Source organism: Hypomesus nipponensis, chromosome 26, assembly GCF_054491055.1.
Source record: "Hypomesus nipponensis isolate SF chromosome 26, ASM5449105v1, whole genome shotgun sequence".
Taxonomy (NCBI): domain Eukaryota; kingdom Metazoa; phylum Chordata; class Actinopteri; order Osmeriformes; family Osmeridae; genus Hypomesus; species Hypomesus nipponensis.
Window position 1 is genome coordinate 2,968,419 of NC_140386.1, and position 22,439 is coordinate 2,990,857.

The 22,439-nt window shown below is 40.6% G+C and overlaps 1 long non-coding RNA gene and 1 pseudogene across 1 annotated transcript; one reads left to right on the plus strand and one right to left on the minus strand.

Moving 5' to 3' along the window:
• Window positions 1–1,169: 1,169 nt before the first annotated feature.
• Window positions 1,170–2,555, plus strand: LOC146221014 (uncharacterized). The gene is made up of 5 exons (XR_014750800.1): window positions 1,170–1,478; window positions 1,590–1,660; window positions 1,898–2,086; window positions 2,173–2,275; window positions 2,459–2,555. It is a non-coding gene; the product is annotated as an uncharacterized LOC146221014 (long non-coding RNA).
• Window positions 2,556–11,613: 9,058 nt separating this feature from the next.
• Window positions 11,614–22,134, minus strand: LOC146221015 (uncharacterized; annotated as a pseudogene).
• Between the last annotated feature and the right edge of the window lie 305 nt (window positions 22,135–22,439).

A 22,439-nucleotide genomic window follows, 5' to 3' on the forward strand; every position in this document is an offset into this window, starting at 1 on the left:
TAAGTCACCTGTCCACCCAGACCTTTAAATAGCCTGACAAGTGAAATGGGCAAAACTAGCCTGGCTAACAGAGGTTACTTTTTTCAGGCAAATGATGAATTTCTTGGTTAAAGAAATCAGAGATGCTGGCTATCTTCAGCAGGCTCGTATCTACAAAAAGCATGACGTTTCTGGTGTAGAATGGAGTGAAATACAACATTGTGCACACTGCCAGTGTGCGACCCGAGTCTGACTGAGGCTTAAGTCAAAACAGTGTAACAGGGTCGCAGTCTCACTCAAATTTCCAGTTTACACAAATCACAAAAATAATCGGATCAGCTGGTTAAAAGCAGAATTCCCATATCTCTTGAAAGCTGCCCTGCTCGACTTTTTAGATGTAGAATTGACTGTAAAACTGTAAAATGATTAACTTTGTGACATGAAGTGAAGACATGGCTGCCGCCCAACAATGCAGTCTAATCAAAATTCTGATGTGACAGATCAATGGGGAATTGCTTTCTCAGAGGCTGTGCTCCACAACCTTTTTGGTATTTTTAAATTAAACTGTTTGTATAATCCGTGTAATCCTCTGGCCCGTTATGAAGGCCATCTTTTCCACTTTTCCGCATTACAAATGTTTACAAACTAATAATAGTCTATAGCTTGTTAGATTCTAAATGCAGTTAGTTAGACTGTAGGCCTATGTCTAGTGTTTAACGTAAGCAACATTTTTACTGTAGCTAGCTAGAGAGCACATGTATTATAACCATAAGTCTGCTGGTTTATAGTCTTCAAATTAATTGTAGTTGTTCGTTGGCATACAAAGTTAGTCTTCTCTTATTAGCCTAGTTTTCTAGGCTAGAAAATAAACGTTCAGAACTGTTAGAAAAAACCTTGTCTGAAAATAGTTTATTCAGCCCTAGATTTTCAAAGGCTGTGGAGCTAGCGCGTGGCTGGTCACGTTTTGATCAGTCGGTCATGGCAATGCACAGCAATGGCGTCTATAAAAGTATCATGTCACTAATTCTTCCAATTTGTACATGACATCTGTTTTTGGATAAGTTTATTCGTTTTAAGCTTAAGATGCGTGAGTTCTAAATATTTTCGACGCTTCCACAGTGAGTCTTTTCCTAAACGGCAGCTAGGTAGCTTTAATTAGCTTCCGTTACCTAGCAACCTAGCATAATACTCGTAGCAATGCTCTGCTACCTGCTAGTGTTACTTGTTAGCCTACTAATTGTACATTTTGAAGCCATACTATAGCGTTTGTCACATTGTTTGTCTATCGGAAAATAGTTGGTTGTAATGTTCAGAATCACACATGTGCGACGCTACGCTGTGGGGCCCTGCTTTCGAACGATCACACGTGCGATGCTGATCCTTTTATATTAAAAAAAAAATGCTAATACTATGTACTTAAACTACATTCCACTTTCATTTCTGTACAGAGTATCCTACCACCATCACACGGCCTAGCACTGTGTCCCTGGGAAATTATGGTAAAGTAATGAATGACCATTTTTAACAGTGACAATAATTGTATGAACCATGGCAACCCTAAAGGCTACGTTTTGAAGCAAAAGCATGACTGAAAACTTTTGCATCACCAGACCCCTAGGTGTCAACTCTGGTCTGGTGGAGGAGAACCCATATGTGGTCCAGGAAAACAGCTGGCAGCCAGGCAAGTGCAAATATAAGACACTCAAAGCTAAGCAAAGGCATACTTAAGTTGTTCTGATCGTGGCAGCGGGATACATATTTGTCGAAACAACAAATGTTGTCTTACTAATGCTTTGTATACAACCATTCAAGGTAACATGTGTTATTTACATCAATGTTACAGCTAATCTAGAAGAACCACAGTGTATGCCAATCATGTTAACTCTTGTAAACTTGTTTTACTTGTCTTTACTGACAGACACATTACAGGTTATGGTCCAGAAGATGGAGACATTGGAGTAGAACCAGCTTGAGACTCTCCTATTCAGGCGACGACAGGGCAAACACGCTAAAGAGGTGCCAGTGATGGACCTACAGGTGGCCCAAACACAGGCTGAACTCCAAGACCTTGAGGAGCGCCTTAAGGTGCTGGAGTTCCGAAAGTGTGGTAAGTGTTTTGAGATGCTGTGAACTATGGCTTACACGCAGCGTTCAAATTGGTGCTAACAATAAGTTCATGACTTCTAATTGCAGATGCTGTGATGAAGTGGAAGACAGGACTAGGAGAAAAGGCTGTGGAGCTCCTCACAGCGTAGACACTCAAACACGCCCCGGCAGCCCATTCAAAACAAGCCAGGTGAATGAATGGTTGCAGCTTCCCAATCCAACCTTTCACATGGCTATGTGACCAAAAACTAGAATCCTATAATATTTTTTGATGATGTATATTATTCTAGATGATGATTATGACTTGTATAGCCCCTTTCATACGTGCAATTATGTTGATAGGACACTAACTTATTTTGTGCTTCATTGTCAGGGCCAACAGACAGGACCTGTAGCGGGGACTGGCAGAAGATGTTCATTCACTGTTTGGCACTTTGTTTGAAATAAAATGACTGAATGTTACATGGAAATCCTGCCTTGTTTATGATTTGCTTCAGTTAGGCTACACACCACACAAACATAGTCCTCCTGAAGTTGGCTATGTAGCCTATTATACAAGAACTCAGTGTAATTCAGTGTTCTGCCAAGATTTCCGGGGTTCTCTAACAAGAGAAGAACTTCTAAACATCAGGACTACAACTCCTGTGGATTTATTTCCCACTTTTCTGCTTCCAGTGGCAGAATTAGTGGGAATTATAGTCAAAGCCACCCTCGGCTTTGTCCTAGCAGCGAAGCGCCGTAGAAGAGGCAAACGAGCCGGTGCACTGGTGCGACTATGTCGGCGTGGGGCACGTACAGCGTTACCGGGGATATTTCTCTCCAACGTGCGTTCACTGAGCAACAAACTGGATGAACTTCAGCTACTGGTGTGGAAAAACAGAGACTTTCATTCATCTTCCGTTTTGTGCTTTACGGAGACATGGCTGAGTGAACTGATCCCAGACTCTGCGCTACAGCTAGCAGGTTTCAAACTGCTGAGAGCAGATCGCGACCCTGTGCTCTCTGGCAAAACGAAAGGTGGTGGTATTCGTTTTTACATTAACAGTGGCTGGTGTGAAGATGTGACAGTGATTCTGCAGCACTGTTCTCCTGATCTGGAATCATTTTTTATTAACTGTAAACCTTTTTACTCGCCACGTGAGTTTGCTTCATTCATACTGGTCAGCGTCTACATGCCCCCTCAGGCTACCGCCAACGAGGCTCAACGTGTGCTCGCTAACCAGATATTGTGCGTGGCGCCCAGAGCCCCCCACTCCACTAACAACTCTCGTCTGGCCAACGACTTGAACGAGTTCTACTGTCGTTTTGAAAGACAATTGGACAGTCCTGTACAACTCCTTTCCACCCGTGAGGCCTCCCCCCTCCCCCCCTCTACAGTGACGACCCTCTCCATTCAGGAGAGAGAAGTGAACAAACTGTTCAAGAGACAGAACCCCCGCAAAGCAGCTGGGCTGGACTCTGTCTCCCCAGCCACCCTCAAGAACTGTGCTGACCAGCTGTCTCTGGTGTTTACCTTCATCTTCAACACCTCCCTGGAGACATGCCATGTGCCAGCCTGTCTCAAGTCCTCCACCATCATCCCTGTGCCCAAAAAGCCCAGGCCAACTGGACATAATGACTACAGACCCGTCGCCCTGACCTCTGTGATAATGAAGTCTTTTGAGCGCCTGGTGCTGGCACACCTTAAAGCCATCACAGACCCTCTACTGGACCCCCTGCAGTTTGCTTACAGAGCCAACAGGTCTGTGGACGATGCAGTTAATATGGGCCTCCACTTCACCCTACAGCACCTGGACTCCCCAGCATCCTACGCCAGGATCCTGTTTGTGGACTTCAGCTCTGCCTTTAATACCATCATCCCCGCTCTGCTTCAGGACAAGCTCTCCCAGCTGAACGTGCCTGATTCCACCTGCAGGTGGATCACAGACTTCCTGTCTGACAGGAAGCAGTGCGTCAAGATGGGAACACAAGTCTCTGATTCCCAGTCCATCAGCACTGGATCTCCCCAGGGCTGCGTCCTTTGTCCTCTACTCTTCTCCCTGTACACCAACAGCTGCACCTCCAGTCATCTGTCCGTGAAACTCCTGAAGTTTGCGGACGACACCACCCTCATTGGGCTCATCTCTGGTGAAGACGAGTCTGATTATAGGTGGGAAGCAGACAACCTGGTGACCTGGTGCAGCCAGAACAACCTAGAGCTCAATGCTCTCAAGACAGCGGAGATGGTTGTGGACTTCAGGAAGAACACAGCCCCACTCACCCCCATCACCCTGTGTGACTCCCCAGTCAACACTGTGGAGTCCTTCCGCTTCCTGGGCACTATCCTCTCCCAGGACCTCAAGTGGGAACTGAACATTAGCTCCCTCACCAAGAAAGCACAACAGAGGATGTACTTCCTCCGGCAGCTGAAGAAATTCAACCTGCCAAAGACAATGATGGTACACTTCTACACAGCCATCATTGAGTCCATCCTCACCTCTTCCATCACCACCACGCTGCTGCCACTGCCAAGGACAAGAGAAGGCTGCAGCGTATCATCCGCACTGCAGAGAAGGTGATTGGCTGCAATCTGCCTTCCCTCGAGGACCTGCACACCTCGAGGACCGTGAGACGGGCGAAGAAGATTGTGGCTGACTCCTCCCACCCTGGACATTCCCTGTTTCAGTCCCTCCCCTCTGGCAGAAGGCTGCGGTCCATCAGGACCAAAACCTCACGCCATACAAACAGTTTCTTCCCTTCCGCTGTTGGCCTCCTCAACAAGGCCAAAGCTCATACTGACTGAATGTCCTTAAAAACATTTTGCACTACACTCAACTCCTGTAATATTTGTATTTTATATTGTATTTTATATTAAAAATTAGCAACTTATATTCTACTTGATTGTATATTCTATTTTATTTTAATTGTATTTCACTTAGTACTGCTAGTTTATGTATCCTTAGTATAGTTAGACCACATATTTAAATCTAAGATTCCTATATGTTTACTGTATGCACCTTCCTGCCAAAGCAAATTCCTTGTCTGTGCAAACTTTTATGGCGAATAAATCCCATTCTGATTCTGAACAAGTACCATTTGGGGCAAATGAGGTCTGCATATGAACCGCCCAAATATAAGCAATAGAATTGAGAAATATAGGTTAGTAATTAACGTCGCAGTTACGGACTGGTAACGTCGGAAAATAACGTTGCTAGGAGGTCGCGGTTACCGAATGGCAACGTCGGAAAATAACGTTGCGACAACGTCGCGGTTACGGACTGGCAACGTCAGACAGTTAGTTGCTAGGAGGTTGCGGATACGGACTGGCAACGTCGGAAAATGACGTTGCCACGACGTTGCAGTTACGGACTGGCAACGTCACAAGATGAGTTTGCGGCAACCTACTGGCGCCCCACAGATGCACGGACAGATGCACGGTCCCTTACGTTGCCGCTACGTCACTCGTTGAGCGTCTTTGGCGACGTTGCGGCAACGTATGTTGGCTCAACGAGTGACGTAGCGGCAACGTAAGGGCAACGTAACTGTGTTAGCTGGGTTAGTACATATGATTAGAACTAGCAACAATTAATTGCAGGTTAAGGGGTCCCCTATCGTCCAGCTAGCTCTCAATGCTTGGCAGGAATTGCAGGTCCACTCACTAAACACAAACTTGATGCTCTTACTGGACATATTGTATAATAAAACGTTTTATACGATGCAATTGGTTGCCTCGTATATTCTGTTCTATTTACCAAACTCCTTATCTTTTTATATTGCTCTGGTGGGGGTATGACAATAAAGTTGCCAGAATTAAGTTTTTTCCTCAAAATTTCCTAATAACCTTTACACATCCAACACATTATCAGTGATCATTCCTATGTAATATTATCACTACACTTAGACTATGGTTGTTGGAAAAGTATTGGCTCAAATGTGTTACTTTTGTAATTTATGAAATCATTTATTCTGTCACACGTTTATTAATTTACCCTTAAACTGTTTGCGTACCAAGAACAGCAACTAACATATCTGGCCACCCATAGCCTATTGTTGGCTCTCGAAAATCTAAGATATGCAGGGACGTGTAAATATTCTTAGCATTTTAATTACAAGTCAAATATATGGAATTGCACCCACTCTGACATTAGTTACAAGTTTCAACAACAGTAAAGATATACAAGATCCACCTGAGCTTCATATTCAGTTTTGGGGAGAGCATGTGTCTGTGCCTAAGGTGGGGGCCATGTGCACAGGATGTCCTGACTGACAGAGCTACAGCAGCAGAAGCAAGTGAAGTTGATGCGCTGACCGTCATGGCAAGCAAGAACAACAAAAGAAGAACGCGGGCCAATTGCAAATTACCAGCTAAATACAGTTCTGATGTATATGGTATACATCAATGTTAGATTTTTACTTTTCTTTCATTGTAAAGTGGCCTGCTACTTGTTGCTAACTCCATCTCGTTAAATTAACTAGACTAGCTAGGCTAGCTCAAGTTATAAATTCAATGTTAGGCCAAAGACTTAACTAGCTAAACTAATTTAGGCTAACGTGAATTATGAAGCTGAACATTATTAATACTAGAATTATTGTTGATGATAATTTAACATGTGGAAGCTATTTCAAATATAAATGTATTGTGTGGTTATGTAGTTCTTAATGACAAATTATATAAGCACTCCACTATGATCTTTACAACACCATAAAAGTAGCCTACTATGGCTAGATGTAGTAGTAGCTAACTGTTAGCATGACTTAATAAATGTTTGGAGTTTGTATTGGAAAGAACACAGCCCACCCAGTAACTAAACAAAGGATAAGAAACAGAACAAATTGTATTTGTTATGTATGTTTTCTACTTTCCACCCAATAATCCATCCATTCTTAGAGATTCCAGTCCCAGTCTGCCAACATGTTCAAGTGGAGAACAATAATGCCCAAGGTAAGTTTAGTGGTGTCCAGAAGAACCATCATCCAGACCAAGACAGACAAAGATAAATCCTAGAACACTCAGTACTACATTTACATTTATGCATTTAGCAGACACTTTTATCCAAAGCGACTTCCAAGAGAGAGGGCCAAAGTATAGGAAAACATTCAAAATTCTCTTGAACCAAAGATCTAATTGACTTGGAATTTGGTACATATATGTATCATTGACGTATTGAAAAATGTTACTTAAGGCAATTGAATCAAGTACAAAATGGCTGAAAGGGGTGTATTTATGTAAATTTCCACATTAACTCAATATGTTTGTGTCACTAAATCAAATGTCATTTTCAATTATGGTTTTTCAAACCTAATAGGCTTTAAGGTGACATCACTCTGACGTACCGTACACAATTTCACCTTGATATGTCAAAATAGGACTGAATTACAGCTGTTTGAACTTGGACCAAATCTGACAATGCTCACCATTGGAGAAACAGCTTTTTTTTGTACAGTAACTGAACATAACAATACTCAACACTGAGAATAGCTCAACGAGCTGGAACGGTGACCTGCAAAGTATAAGGTCATAGGTTCGAATCCAGCCACACTGAGTCTGTCTTAAATTTGAATATATGTTTAGTTAAACAGGATGACATCGTTCTGAAGTACCATGCGCAATTTCACCTTGATATGTCAAAAGATCATTGAATTACAGCTGTTTAAACTTTGGCCGAATCGAACAAGCCATGCTACAGGAGATAGGTTTAAGAAACTGACCAGAATTTCTCAGCCTTCAGGGTAGCTCAATGGGTTGAAACTTTGTCCTGTAAAGTGCAAGGTCACAGGTTCGAATCCAGGAACAGTCTTTTGGCCTGTCATAATTTTGATTACTTGTTTAGTTAAACAGGCAGACATCATTCTGAAATACCATGCGCAATTTCATGCAATTTAACCTTGAAATGTAAACCGTTTTTTAACCTTTGTCCCAAAACTGACAAAAAACTAATACTCATATCACGCAGTCAGAGCACAGCTAGATAATCAGCGTCAGCACCCTTGGGTACCCAGCATGCAGTGCGGCATGTCCAAAAACGCAAAGGCTAGTAGAAAATAGTTTGGTTACAACAGCCTTGCGAGGGATTTCAGTTGTTGTGTTCGTTCAGTTAGATGTTTGTAATGTTATTGTTGGTTAGTTAATATCATCTTGTTGGTCACCCTGATTGTGTATGTTGTGGAGTTTAATCGGACCAGAGAGTCGGCTGCTAAACCGTCACAGGCTTTTCTTGCAAGGAGTTGAATATGAACGCTGCCCAAGCCCAGTTGCCCACATGACTTTAGTTAGTTGTGCATTGACTGAGAGTCTGGAATTATTTTTGGCCAAACATGAAGTCATTTTGCTCTCTTGTTGTCCTAATCTCGATCCTCTGCAGTGTACATGTTTATAATATTTTGCCATTTTGAGGAGGAACCCGCATCGCTGCTTGCAGCTATATTTTCATATTGCATTTGTACACATTTATGATTATATGTTATGGAACGACTGATGAAGAACTAACATACCTAGTCTTGGCATTAACATCACAAAAAAAACAACAACAAAAAATCTAAATTAGCATCAATGCTATAGCTCCCTTGAGAAACAGCTTCTCTTTATTATTGTACGAGGACGGCAAGCTGTAAGATTTGCCCCTGCTTAACATTAACAAGACTCATGTCAACAGGCTACCATAGCAGTTTTACTTAACACTCATGTAAGAATGGAAAATTGTGTCCTATACTGCTCCTGCGTATTATAACGTTTGGTGAATTATAACCTCACTGATCTTTTCTGTAGATGATATTTAGTGGATAATTTTGTAATGTCAGCTTTGTCAGGCGATTATTTTACACTGCTGACCACACGAAACGTTAAACGTTAGTGTCATTCGGTTAACGAAAAAATGTTAGCAGCTAGATGAGCTCTAGCTCCTAACATTAGTCACTCCAACATCGTAACGTTGGACGAGGCGAGCTATTCTATTTCTTGTTAACTACAGACTGTGCAGCTAGCTAAACACTCACATTTCTTCAAAAACGAATCGCTAATGTTCTGGGCTCTTGATGTGCTCCTGGCCTCTTTTCTTCCTTTCCACTCTTTTTTTGGTGTCCCGATTTATGTTTCTGTTTTGGCATTGTCAGTTCTCTGTTGATAACCAGCCGGCTGCTGCTGCTATTCGTGAGCTATAACGTTATGTGCAAATTTTCTAAAGAGGAGCGAACAATGGACCAAACCATTTTTTAAAAAGAAGGGTGTTATTGCTCGGAAAATAGAAACCTTTTTTTCAAATTTTGCTTGATTTTGTGGCTTTGTTTAAACTCTGATGCATTAGTATGAGTCTTAGTTAGGCATACGCATAATTATTTCGGCTACTGGGATTTTTGTGTATTCTTATTGATTTAGTAGTTACTATATTTGGCATAGGCCTATTACCATAATTAGAACACAATAAATGTCGCCTGGTTCCTTTGATGTCCAGCACGTATGTTGATGTGTATTATATTGTATGTTCACTGAAACATGATCAGTGGTAGCTGCTTTAGAAGAGAAAGAGAGGTCTGTGTTTTTGGTGGGAACGTTTAGAGAGACGGACCGGAGGCTATTTGATCCGTCCCTCTAAACTGTCCCACATTACAATATAATATACACAGCAACATAAGTGTTGGACATCACATGAACCGGGACAAATTCATGTAGTAATAGTTATTATGGTAATAAATGCAAAACATATTAATGTATAATTATAAATAAATTCTGAAAAAACGACTTGAACATGGCTGAATATTTACTGCTTGGACAAATACTGCTATTTAACATAACTTTTGTAGTCACAAGCTCGAAACAAGGTAGAATTGTTTGCCATCACATACAGTTCATCCTATGTCAAAATAATTAGAATAGAAATGTTGTCATCAAACATTTAAAATGTTTCATTTCCAGCACTCTCAATTTATGAAAGGCTCACATAATACTGTTATTAGTGATATCAGTTAACTTGTTCCCTTATTTTCTATCATGCTGTTTCTCCAGGACGAGTTGGATGAGATGATCTGTGTGTGGGATTCGCATGTCATCAGACCATCAAAGAATGACAGAGTACCAAGTGGTCAACCCAGAATCATGTACATGTTCCCAGAGCTCTATGTAACTCATGACTGTGTTTCCTCAGTGGAAAGCGCTAATGTACATCTGTGTCGGAGTAGCTGCACATTTCGACCAGCATGTGACATAGACATCTACAACCTCTGCAATGTTCTGATGGTAGACTCACAGTTGGTTCTCACAGCTGATGTTTACCAGGTCTTAGATTTGTACCTGCATTTGAGGAATACGATCATATCCTCTCTTTAATTTGAGATGGTACTACACATATCCAGATCTAAATTAATTATCGGTCCACTGTGCATTTTTCATTTGTTTCTTTTTCAGCTTAATCTTGCTTTCATCAGTGTGATATCTGTTTTTTTCCATATCTGCTTTAGAATCAATATTTACTGAAGGCAAAATATTTGATTTGATAAAAAGTATCACAAAACATATGGTAATGTTAGATGTATTTATGGCTATCTGTATGTCATGACAGTTGAACTATGAATTAGAAACATGAAAGAACCTCAGACACCACCCTAAATATAGGAAAATGATTTGATGGTTTGCAGTTGAAGTAAACACTTATGTTTGTAGTGGATAGCTGCCACAGAAGAGAAAAACAAGAACGCATGTTATGAATGAAAAATTACTTTTTTAAAATTTAACAATATTTTGCTATTGCTAGTTATTGTCAATTTCCCCTATGTGGCTCCAACCAAAATAGCCATCCCTTTCTAAATGGAATGTGCACTAACAGCCATTTTATCAAATTCTGACATGTACAGTATTTCTTTTTGAGTAACAACTGCATAAAACATGCACATGAAAATGTTACGTTTGCACATGCCTGGTAAATTAATGCATACACATAAACACAGGTCTGACAGACTCATCAGTATGCTTAAACAAAACTTGTATTTTGGACTTGAATACAGTTTCAAACTCTCAATAAACATTAAATTGGCAATACCATTCTTTTTTTTCAGTTTTTGTAAGTTGGTTACGTCATCCGTCAGATGAGTTGTGTAACTCTTATTCATGTAATGCAATGTTTTCTTGGTGGTAATACTATGATCATAATGACAATAGTTTGCTGTTTTGTTAGATATTATATACAAACATAACAAACATCAGCTTAATCCAAAAACATTTTCAGTACCTCTTATTTGGTGCAAAATGAAATCATTGGTTCAAAACTAAATCATTGGTGCAAAACTAAATCATTGGTGCAAAACAAAATCACGGTTTTATCCCAAAAGAACCTCCAATCAAATAAAGGACGTCACCACACATTCTTTCACTTACTTATAGTGGGGTCTACAGATGTCGATGAAATATCCAAGTCACTTGCTCAAGTTTAGCAATTTCTATATGAAAGATTACTATTTTATGAATGAAACTTAGAAAGTAAGTATTCTTGTAATGACCTCTGCAGACAATTGTACTTGCGGCAATGACAGTGCTGACAATGTTAAACTAATAGCAACGGTCTATGCAAAGGCACCGGACACTGCCATCAGATACATGATGTAACTTAGAAGATGGACATAGAAGTGTTTAAGATCCTGTCCATCCATTAAAAAAATATTCATTTCAAAGCAATTGCCAGACAGGATGTTGTCGAACTCTGCACGAAAGTCTGGGTATGAACTGTAGGTGACCCAACACACCGGCACGGAAACACACTAGATCTGGTGATAACAACTGGACTTAACGTCAATAATATTTCAATAACTGATCTACCCCTCTCAGACCATCATTATATACTTTTTAATGTGGAAATTATCCTAACAAAAAACACAAAATAATTCTTAGTCCAATGAAGAAATGTAGACGATACAGCTATGATGAAATTTTCTGAACAATTTGCTCTATATGAGCCAACTAATCATGATTGCTCTCTGAATGAAATGGTAGAGAACCTCAATGTTGCACTATTATCTGTGTTAGACTCTGTTGCACCACTGAAAACCAAAAAGTGTACAAGCAGAACCTCCCCATGGCTGAGAAAAAAAAATGAAAAAGAAAAAGAAAATGCAGTGCAGCAGAGAGAAAATGGAGGAAAACAAAGATCACTACCCACTACAATATCTACAAAGATACACTAACCACCTATAACAAAACCATCCGTCTAGCAAGGAGAGAATATTTCTCCAACATTATTACAGAAAATGCCAGAAATTCCAGTTCTTTTCTCCACCATTGACCAGCTGCTAAACACTGTCCCTGTCCCACCCCCATCCTCAGCAGTTAAATGTGAAGAGCTTGCTTTGTTCTTCAAGAACAAAATAACTTTGATCAGAGCTAGTATTATTAATAGTGGGGTCGAGACTGACATCAGTAGATTCTGCAACATAGCCATGAGCACATTTACCTGTATCACACTTAGTGAACTTTCCAAAATTGTCAGCGAATCCAACTCCACAACCTCAGATATTGATCCTATACCCACAACATTCTTTTAGCGAGTGTTTGATAGTGTCTCAGGTCCGGTGCTAGAGATTATAAACACATCCCTTACAACTGGCGTGTTCCCAGATGCCTTCCAAACAGCTGTTGTAAAGCCCCTATTAAAAGAAACCCAAATTGGATAACAGTCTACTTGCAAATTACAGACCAATATCAAACCTTCCTTAGTCCAATTAAATTATTTTCTTGAAGAAAATAACATCCTGGAAGTCTCGCCGTCAGGTTTCATGAAATATCACAGTACTGAAACTGCTCTCACCAAAATAATTAACGACCTCAGACTAAACTCTGATGCAAATAAAGTCTCTATCCTTATCCTGCTAGATCTCAGTGCAGCATTTGATACCATTGATCACAACATCCTAATCAATAGACTGGAAAGCTTATTGGGTTCACGGATAGTGTATTGATCTGGATAAAATCATATATCACAGGAAGGAAGTTTTATGTTAGTTTAGGAGACCATAGGTCCAAGAAACATGAGAACTGCTATGGGGTTGCTCAAGGAAGCTGCTTGGGTCCATTACTTTTTTCTCTTTATATATTACCACTCGGCGACATAATCAGAGAACATAACATAGATTTCCATAGCTATGCGGATGACACACAACTATATATATCCACTGAACCCAACGATGCAACGGCCATCAATTCCATTACCAACTTCCTGTTGGCAATAAACAAATGGATGAATGATAACTTTCTTAAATTAAATGAAGACAAAACCGAAGTCCTATAATGTGGCTCCAAATCCGAAAGAGAGATGCTTACTAAGAATCTAGGAGGCTTAACCCCCTGTCTTAAACTAGAGGTGACGAGTCTCTGTGTAATCCTGGACTCAGATTTGAATTTCAACTCTCACATAAATAAAGTGACCAAAACAGCTTTCTTTCACTTGAGGAATATAGCAAAGGTACGACCATTCATAAACCAAAATGATGCAGAGAAGTTAATTCATGCTTTTATATCCAGCCGGCTGGACTACTGTAACGCACTTTTCACTTTTACATGGACAAGGACCTAGCTACATTGCTAACTCCCTTATAAACTACACACCAGCTAGAACACTGTGATCATCAAATGCAGGCCTTTTAGAGGTCACCAGAAGCAGTCATAAAAAGATCGGTCATTCGGCCTTTGCTAATTACACCCCAAAACTATGGAACAAATTACCCATAAATATTAGGGAAGCAAACACGCTAGACATTTTTAAAAGACAGCTTAAAACCTACCTTTTTACCAAAGCATTTAAGTAATTTGATCTCAGAAGGGTTTTACTACTTTTATTAGTTATATTATTGTTGCTATTTTAATTATTACTTTTATCACTTGTATTATTGTTTTTATTGATTTTATGTAAAAGCACTTTGAGCTACTATTCCTGAATGAAATGTGCTATATAAATAAAGTCTTACTTACTTACTTAGGTGCATGGTAATTCAAGAACTGCCACAGGCCTGCGACTTAAACCACACAACCTGTTAAGTTACTTCAATTGTGTCTTTGCACAGTACTGTGGATCCTGTGCAGAAGCGCAAGAATATCTCCAGTTTTTTGGGGTCAGTGCTTCTCACAAACCGTAGCAGGTGGTAAGGTACTATCTGCTCCTGTTGATTCAGGTTCTCACTTTATTATCTTGGCTACTTTCTTGTTTGTTGGCCTCTTAGATTCATAAAGTTCCATTATGCTGTCTTTTGTTATGGGCATGGGTGAATACAGTGAATACTGGAGTGGAAACAGTCAATTATTAAAATGGCAGGCTGGAGGTTGCCTTTAGAAGGCAAGATGTGTGAGCCCATTCTTGAGAAAAGGTCAAGTAAGTCCTCCTCAGCAGTTTCATCCATGTTGCCCTGTAGTGCTTTTTCAACCGATGTTGCTCAGATACTGAAAGGAATCTGGCAAATGACATCATCAAGAGTTATTCATCCACTGAACTGACTCCTTGACAACAGGCAAGAATAAAATCTGGTGACAGTCTGATTGGGAGGATGTTGTGGTCCAAATATCTTTTCAACCAAACTCTTCCAACAGCTTGCCATTCCTTCTCAGAATAGTCTGGTCGCAATCTGGGCACTCGTTCATCTTCCCCCTCACACTGTTCCAAGAAGTGTTTCCAGAACGCAGAGTATACCTCTCTTGATACACCCTCACTGTCCACCGCGTTCTCATTTTTTAACTCCATTTTTAGATTGACCGTGAGTACTTTGGGTTCCATGAAGACATTAAGCACATCTTGAACTATGCTTGCTCGTCTTAATTTCACATACTGGACATCTTTTTCATTTTTTTTCTGGTGATGCACGAATACTGTTTAAAGATACAGGTCCGTCGTTCAGTGATGAATGCTGCAACATTTTCACAAAAAATAAATCAGGTGTCATTAAATTTCTTAAATTATTAGTTGTTTATTATTCTCAAATGAAGATTATGCTATGGAGTTACTCCTTTTATTTTCCGTCGTCTCCGTCATCTACCGCTTGTCCGGGGATCGGGTCGCGGGGGCAACGACCTAAGCAGGGAGGCCCAGGCTTCCCTCCCTTTTATTTTTAATAACAGATTTAATGTTAAAACAGCTTGGGCTGAAGGAACAAATTTAATAAAAAAATAACTTAATCCTGACAGTTACATTTTTGCAGCTTCATTAGAAACAACTCCACTATTACAATGTACCTGCGCGGTGGTGAAATCATGTGGATTCCTTGATCATCACCATCATAATCAGAAATGGGTCCAAATTTTACTTCAGGGTCTTCACAGGGCAACTCCTCTGCATCTTGATATGACCCAGTCATTACATAGTCTTCTTTAGATCCAAGCCTTCTCGTGGACTGGCCAGAATGAATTCCGTCATCATCGTAAGATGGTGAGTTGAGGATCTCTGCGTTAGTCATCTGAGGAGGGGCTGGTCTTGAATTATTGCTTGGTTCTCCTGTCTGTTAAACATTAAATGTATATTTATATTGTATATGTGTGTGTATATACATATGCATAGCAGATTGGGCCTGTGAAAACTATTTCCATCAAAGCTAACTCTTTCATCGTTTTTCTCTGTTGAAACACTGGGTGCCGAATCAGAATCGGAAGATCTCTGTAGATGATCCACCTAGGCCCAGTATTTAAAAACTTGTAATCCAGATCAGAATGATCCGGATAACCAAATCCCCCTGTTGTCAACCACGGATCAGCCTGATCTATCCCGGTATTTCAAAACTTTGCCGGATTGGATCAGAGTGATCCTGATACTGGCAGATTGGGATGTCCAAATCCGTCCCGCCCCCTGGATCACAGATAGGAAACAGGAAATGGAGCAAACATTTTACCAAAAAAAGGAAAAGTTGGCATAACTATTGTCTCTAAATGTAAGTATAATCTTGGTCATGTTAATGCATCCTAATACTAGATGAAAGGCAATCAATATATTGAGTTAACAAATTACGTAAATTATCAAAAAGTTGAAAGAAGAGCTCGGCTAAGTCAAATAAAGCAGAGTTTGCGCTAATGCGAGCTAACGCTGCTCCATTGACTTCTGTGTTAAGGAGCTAACAAGTTAGTAAATAGAACAATTATCACCCTACGTCACATGACTGTCAAGCAGGCTCAACTGCGCATTTTGGTTGCAAAAGACAAACTTCTCCCTGATCTATTACACTTGGAGTGTCGATCAGGTCATCATATATCTCTGGCCACTGGTTTGCAGGGCTTGACATTAACTTTGTCCTTTGGACAAGTACATTTACATTTCACTTGTCTATGCACAAAAGTCACTTGACACCGATACCTTTAAATAGCCTGACCAAGTGATCGGACAAAACTAGCCTGGCTAACGGAGGTCGCTTTCTCAGGTAAATGATGAATGAAACAGGCTCGGTTAAAAAAATCAGAGATGCTGGCTATCTTCAGCAGGCTCGTATCTACAACAGGCAGTCCTCCCTGACGTTTTTGGGGTAGAATGGAATGAATGGGCAAAACTAGGTTGGCTCGGGCAAAACTAGCCTGGCTAACGGAGCTCGCTTTCTCAGGTAAATGATGAATGAAACAGGCTCGGTTAAAGAAATCAGAGATGCTGGCTATCTTCAGCAGGCTCGTATCTACAACAGGCAGTCCTCCCTGACGTTTTTGGGGTAGAATGGAATGAATGGGCAAAACTAGGTTGGCTCGGGCAAAACTAGCCTGGCTAACGGAGGTCGCTTTCTCAGGTAAATGATGAATGAAAGGGCTTGGTTAAAGAAATCAGAGATGCTGGCTAACTTCAGCATGCTCGTATCTACAACAGGCAGTCCTCCCTGACGTTTTTGGGGTAGAATGGAGTGAACGGGTAAAACTAGGTTGGCTCGGGCAAAACTAGTCTGGCTAACGGAGGTCGCTTTCTCAGGCAAATGATGAATGAAACAGGTTTGGTTAAAGAAATCCGAGATGCTGGCTAGCAGGCTCGTATCTACAATAGGCAGTCCTCCCAGACGTTTCTGGTGTAGAATGGAGTGAAAAACAACATTGTGCACACTGCCAGTGAGCGACCCGAGTCTGACTGATGTTTAAGTCAAAACGGGGACACAGTCTCACTCAGATTTCCAGTTTACACAAATCACAAAAATAATTGGACCGGCTGGCTAAAAGCAGAATTCCCATATCTCTTGGAATTGGTATTCTTATTATTTTTCTTCTCCTTGCGCCCCAATATCTAAAAAAGTCCCTGGTCATAAATTTTCTAATTTGGCATATTGATACTACTTCCAAGTGGGTACCCGCACACCAAATATGGGCCACATCGGACCATAAGGGGGCGCCACAGGCCACGCCCAAAAGTCCCATTTTCAAAGTGATGGCATTTCCACCCCATTGCTCCAATTCTTCTGAAACTTGGTGTGCATGCCTCATTTTTCATGAGGAACAAAAAAGCCTCAAGGACCCATAAGGTCCGCCATGATGGATTTTCCTGTACTGTGATAATTTGGGAAAACCTTCAAAATTCCTCTTCTCTTGAACCAAAGGTGAAATTGACTTGAAATTTGGTACAGATATGTATCATTGACGTATTTAAAAACGTTTTCTTAAGGCAATTGAATCAAGTACAAAATGGCTGAAATGGGTGTATTTATGTAAATGTGCACATTGCCTCAATATGTTGTGTCACTAAATCAAATGTATTTTTGAAGGATGGTTCAAACCTAATAAGCTTTAAGGTGCCTCTGAAGTACCATGCAAAGTTTCACCTTGATATGTCAAAATATGACTGAATTACAGCTGTTTGAACTTGGACCAAATCTGCCAATGCTCGCCATTGGAGAACCAGCTTTTTTTAATTATCCAGTTATTCAACTTTGTGTAATCCATGCCTGGGAATGGCTCAATTGGCTGAGATGTTGTGGCGGTAAGCAAAGGGTTGTAGGTTCAAAACCAGTCAGAGGCATAGTTTTTCATTTTTTATTCTGACAAAACGGTTTCTAGTCTTCAGATAAATCCTCCGGTTGTAAAACATAGCAATGCGTGTTTATTTGAGCCCATCACAACACTCCAATCATCTATTTAGCGAGACTGTGTAAACCACTGCAAAACAAAGTCAGGTTCACCACAGTAGCTAGTTACTTGTAGTCAACGCATGGTAGAGATAACGCTAATGGTTATCTCTAATGAAGTAAATTGAGTGTTCAAGTGGATCCCTTGTCTGTTGCACAAATTCATTTCAGTAACCTAAGCCAGGACACATCCCCACTGATGCTAGGCATGATTTGAAATTCCCTTCCATGACAAGTTATGGCACTCCAAACAACCTTTTAAAAAACCTATAAGTTATTCTTTACAGCAGCAACCAAGTCATCCCGTTGTCCCATTTTCATAGGAAATGTACAAGCAGTTTCAACTTTGGCTGAATCTAACAATGCTTACTACAGGAGAAACAGCTTACTTTTTAATACAGTAACTGAACATGACAATATTCAACACTGAGAATATCTCAATGGGCTGGGATGGTGACCTGTAAAGTATAAGGTAGTAGGTTGGAATCCAGCCATTATCTTTTGGCCTGTCATCATTTTGATTATCTGTTTAGTTCAATAGGATGACATAATTCTGAAATACCATGCACAATTTCATGCAATTTCACCTTGAAATGTCAACCGTTTCTTAACCTTTGTCCCAAAGCTGACCAAAGCTAATACTCTGCCCTTTCTATTCATACAATCTCAACAGTTGGTGTGTAGCAGAGAGGATAGAGAGAGTTCAAATCCCCATTCAGCTTGTTGTTGAAGTAGTTTTGCTCTTTTGTTGTCCAACTCTCGATCTTCTAAAGTACACGTTTATAATATTTTGCGGAGGAACCCGCATTGCTGCTTGCAGCTATATTTTGTCCTGTTATTGACGTACCTAATGCGCAACCAGAAATTCGAATATATTAGAATATGTTTTTTTTAAGGGAATATTCGAACGTCATTTTTGTGCAATTTTGACAGCCTTAATACACATTTATTAAAGATTACTTTCGGCATGAAAAAGTATTTTGCTGAAACTTTACAACCACCAAAGTGTGAGTGAAAAAATAAATGTGTGACAATCAGTGGCGACTGGTCATTAGGGGCAAGTGGGGCAGTGCCCCACCTGTTATCAACAGAAATAACTGCAACAAAATAATGTTATTTTTTATTTCTCGAACATTTTTTTTTTCGTTTACTTCGAATAATTTACTATCTATGAATATAGCGTCTTCCTAAATTGTTTCTTTTCATTCGTTTGTGTTAAGATTTTATTTCATGTTCATTGGTCCCTGCCTTGCTGCTTCAGACTGCGTTCTGCCAATTCGAGTTTGCATAGGCTTATCGTGAAAGTGGGGCTCTGGTGGGGCTAGCCCCTCTCTCACAATGCAATGTACATTGGACGTAGGAAAGTTTTAATACGCATGCTCAGAATGTAATGTAATGTAAAGTAGATCACACAAATTTCATGCTAGTGGGGCTGAGAGCCAGTTGCCCCATCACAGTGTCATTTTGTATTTCAGACCTGATTGGCTATCTGTCTTTCTGGCGCCAACATTAGTCTGCAAAAAGGAGAGCGTGGTGGGACTAGCCCCTCTCTCACAATGCAATGTACATTGGACGTGGGAAAGTATTAATATGCATGCTCAGAATGTAATGTAAAGTAGATCACACACTTTATGCCAAGTGGGGCTGAGAGCCGGTTGCCCCAATACAGCGTCATTTTGTATTTCAGCCCTGATTGGCTGCTTGTCGCCAACATTAGTCGGCAAGAAAAGCGAGATTGTGAAGCTAACAAGCTAGCTAAGACAAACGCCAGATAACTTGAGAAAATGAATAAAGTGGATTTCATACTTGAGCACCACTCTATAAACCCTTAATTTGGAGGAGAAAGTTGAAGTAAAGCAGCTTAAGTGGTGCCCATCAGCCACGATAGTCATCGCTCACACTGCTGGTAAAAGTAACCGCAAGTTTAACGTGGAGTGGTTTTTGAAGAAAAAGTGGCTAATGGTTAGTCTAGTTAGCATACAAAAGAAGGCACCTTTCTCTTCAAGTGAGCTCTCAGCCTTGGTGAGTGAAAGCATATTTTATCATCCTGCCTTTGTGGTGCTGGTCCGTGCATTGGTCATATTTTGGGGCTGGATCGATAGATAAACATGGTGACGTGTCAGTGTGTCCATGCTTATCTGGTTGTTCTCATAGAATGGATCTGTATCCCTAAAAAGTTGTAAAAAGTTGTATTTCTGCTTCGTTGTGGCCTTCCGTTGTGGAGGCACATTGGTTATGGGTTTGGTTGCATTCCTAATTTAGGTTTGTAAATATGACAGTGGTAATTTTACATGTGTGTGAGAGAGACAAGGAGAGCAATTACACAAGAAGATCTCTCTTTCCAGTTTGTGTACTACAACACCTGGTAGAAGCAAGCCGCTCTGTCGTTAACTGTTGTGTGGAGCCAAGCTGTTTGTTGACGTGCTAAATAAACACATCTGTAGCAAGAGGGACTTTTGTAGCTTACTGGTATCCTATATTTTGAAATGTTTTTTACCCCACCAATTTTTTACATATAAAAACACCACTGGTGACAATGATGGTGCATTTCTACACAGCCATCATTGAGTCCATCCTCACCTCCTCCATCACCATCTGGTACACTGCTGCCACTGCCAAGGACAAGAGCAGGCTGCAGCATATCATCTGCACTGAGGAGAAGGTGATAAGCTGCAATCTGCCTTCCCTCGAGGACCTGCACACCTCGAGGACCCTGAGGCGAGCAAAAAAGATTGTGGCCGACTTCTCCCACCCTGGACACTCCCTGTTTCAGTCACTCCCCTCTGGTATAAGGCTGCGGTCCATCAGGACCAAAACCTCACGCCACAAGAACAGTTTCTTCCCTTCTGCTGTTGGCCTCCTCAACAAGGCCAAGAGTTCACACTGACTTTAATGACTTCATGTCTTACAACAATTTGCATTTTGCACTACATTACAATTCCTGTAATATTTGTATTTTATATTGTAAATTGGCAACTTATATTTTATGGCAATTTATATTTTATCGTAGCCTACATTTTATTTGAATTGTATTACACTTAGTATTGCTAGTTTATGTATCCTTAGTATAGTTAGACCACATATTTAAATGTAAGATTCCTGTATGTTTATTGTATGCACCTTCCTGCCAAAGCAAATTCCTTGTCTGTGCAAACTTTCATGGCGAATAAATCCCTTTTTGATTCTGATTCTGTGCACTATGCCCCATGTATGGCCAGAGGGGATTCAAACATTCAATAGCCTAGGCAAAGGAATGCACCAGATATCTGGCCAAAGGTGCTGCTCAGGCAATGCAACATAGCGGCATGGAGATTAAATCTGTTTACATTTGTTACATAATGTATTTGTTCTTACAGCCAATATGGCCCAGTTACCCAGGCATGGATTAAGCCTAGTCATTTTTCTCTTACTTTTGGACTCTTAGTAGGACTACAGGTTTAATATATGTCTGGGAAACTGGGCCATTAATAATGTGCGCTCCTTGCTCAGGTTTAATTAATGGCACTATGTTCCTTGCTCCACCAATTTACAATTCCGTTCAAACATGCTCTGACAACTAAGATAATCGGGCTGATTTTGGGCCGATTTCCCTCTTCCGACAATCCTAGGTAATGTCCCGACAATCCTAGGTTATGTCCTGTTTATCTACAGATTATTTGATCAGATTTTCCCTTGATTGATGTGAGGTGTGTTAAGAGTGACTAAACTTGCTCGGAAGAACGTCGGAGCCGCTCAGAAATCATGATGTGTGGAGGAAACCCCGAGGACCAACACCACACACTATAGGATCAAAAAGGTTAAATCTAGGATTTTTTAGTCCTCATGTTTGTGGTCTCTCACATTTAAAAAATCTTAAAAGATTTAAAAAATATTTGTGTGTGTACCCAGCATAACACAGGTCTCTATCCTCTATAGACCTGGGGTCTGTACTACGAATCAAGATTTGGCGTTAGCGAGGTAACTTCAGGTTCAACCCAGGGTTTTCTGTACTACGATGGTGTATTTCTTGTTACCGGGGTAGATCGCCATGGTAACACATTCTGAGCGGCTAACCTGGTCGGGAGCAGGGGGGTATTCGTCGTAGCTCGCTAAGCAGTTTAGCGAGCTAATTTTCAGGCTAAGATCAAACACGCTCCTATTTTTGGTTCGCGGAAGCAAGTTTAGATAAATCACCATAGTAACATATTAATTAGCACTAACCTGCTCGAGAGCAGGCTAACGTAAGTGTAGCTGGATAAGCTTGCCACACCCCCGGAAAATAATTGGCAGCTCCCTTTTTGAGAGACCCAGCTGACCAAGGAGATATAGTTCGATTAACTGTCCATACGAATAGT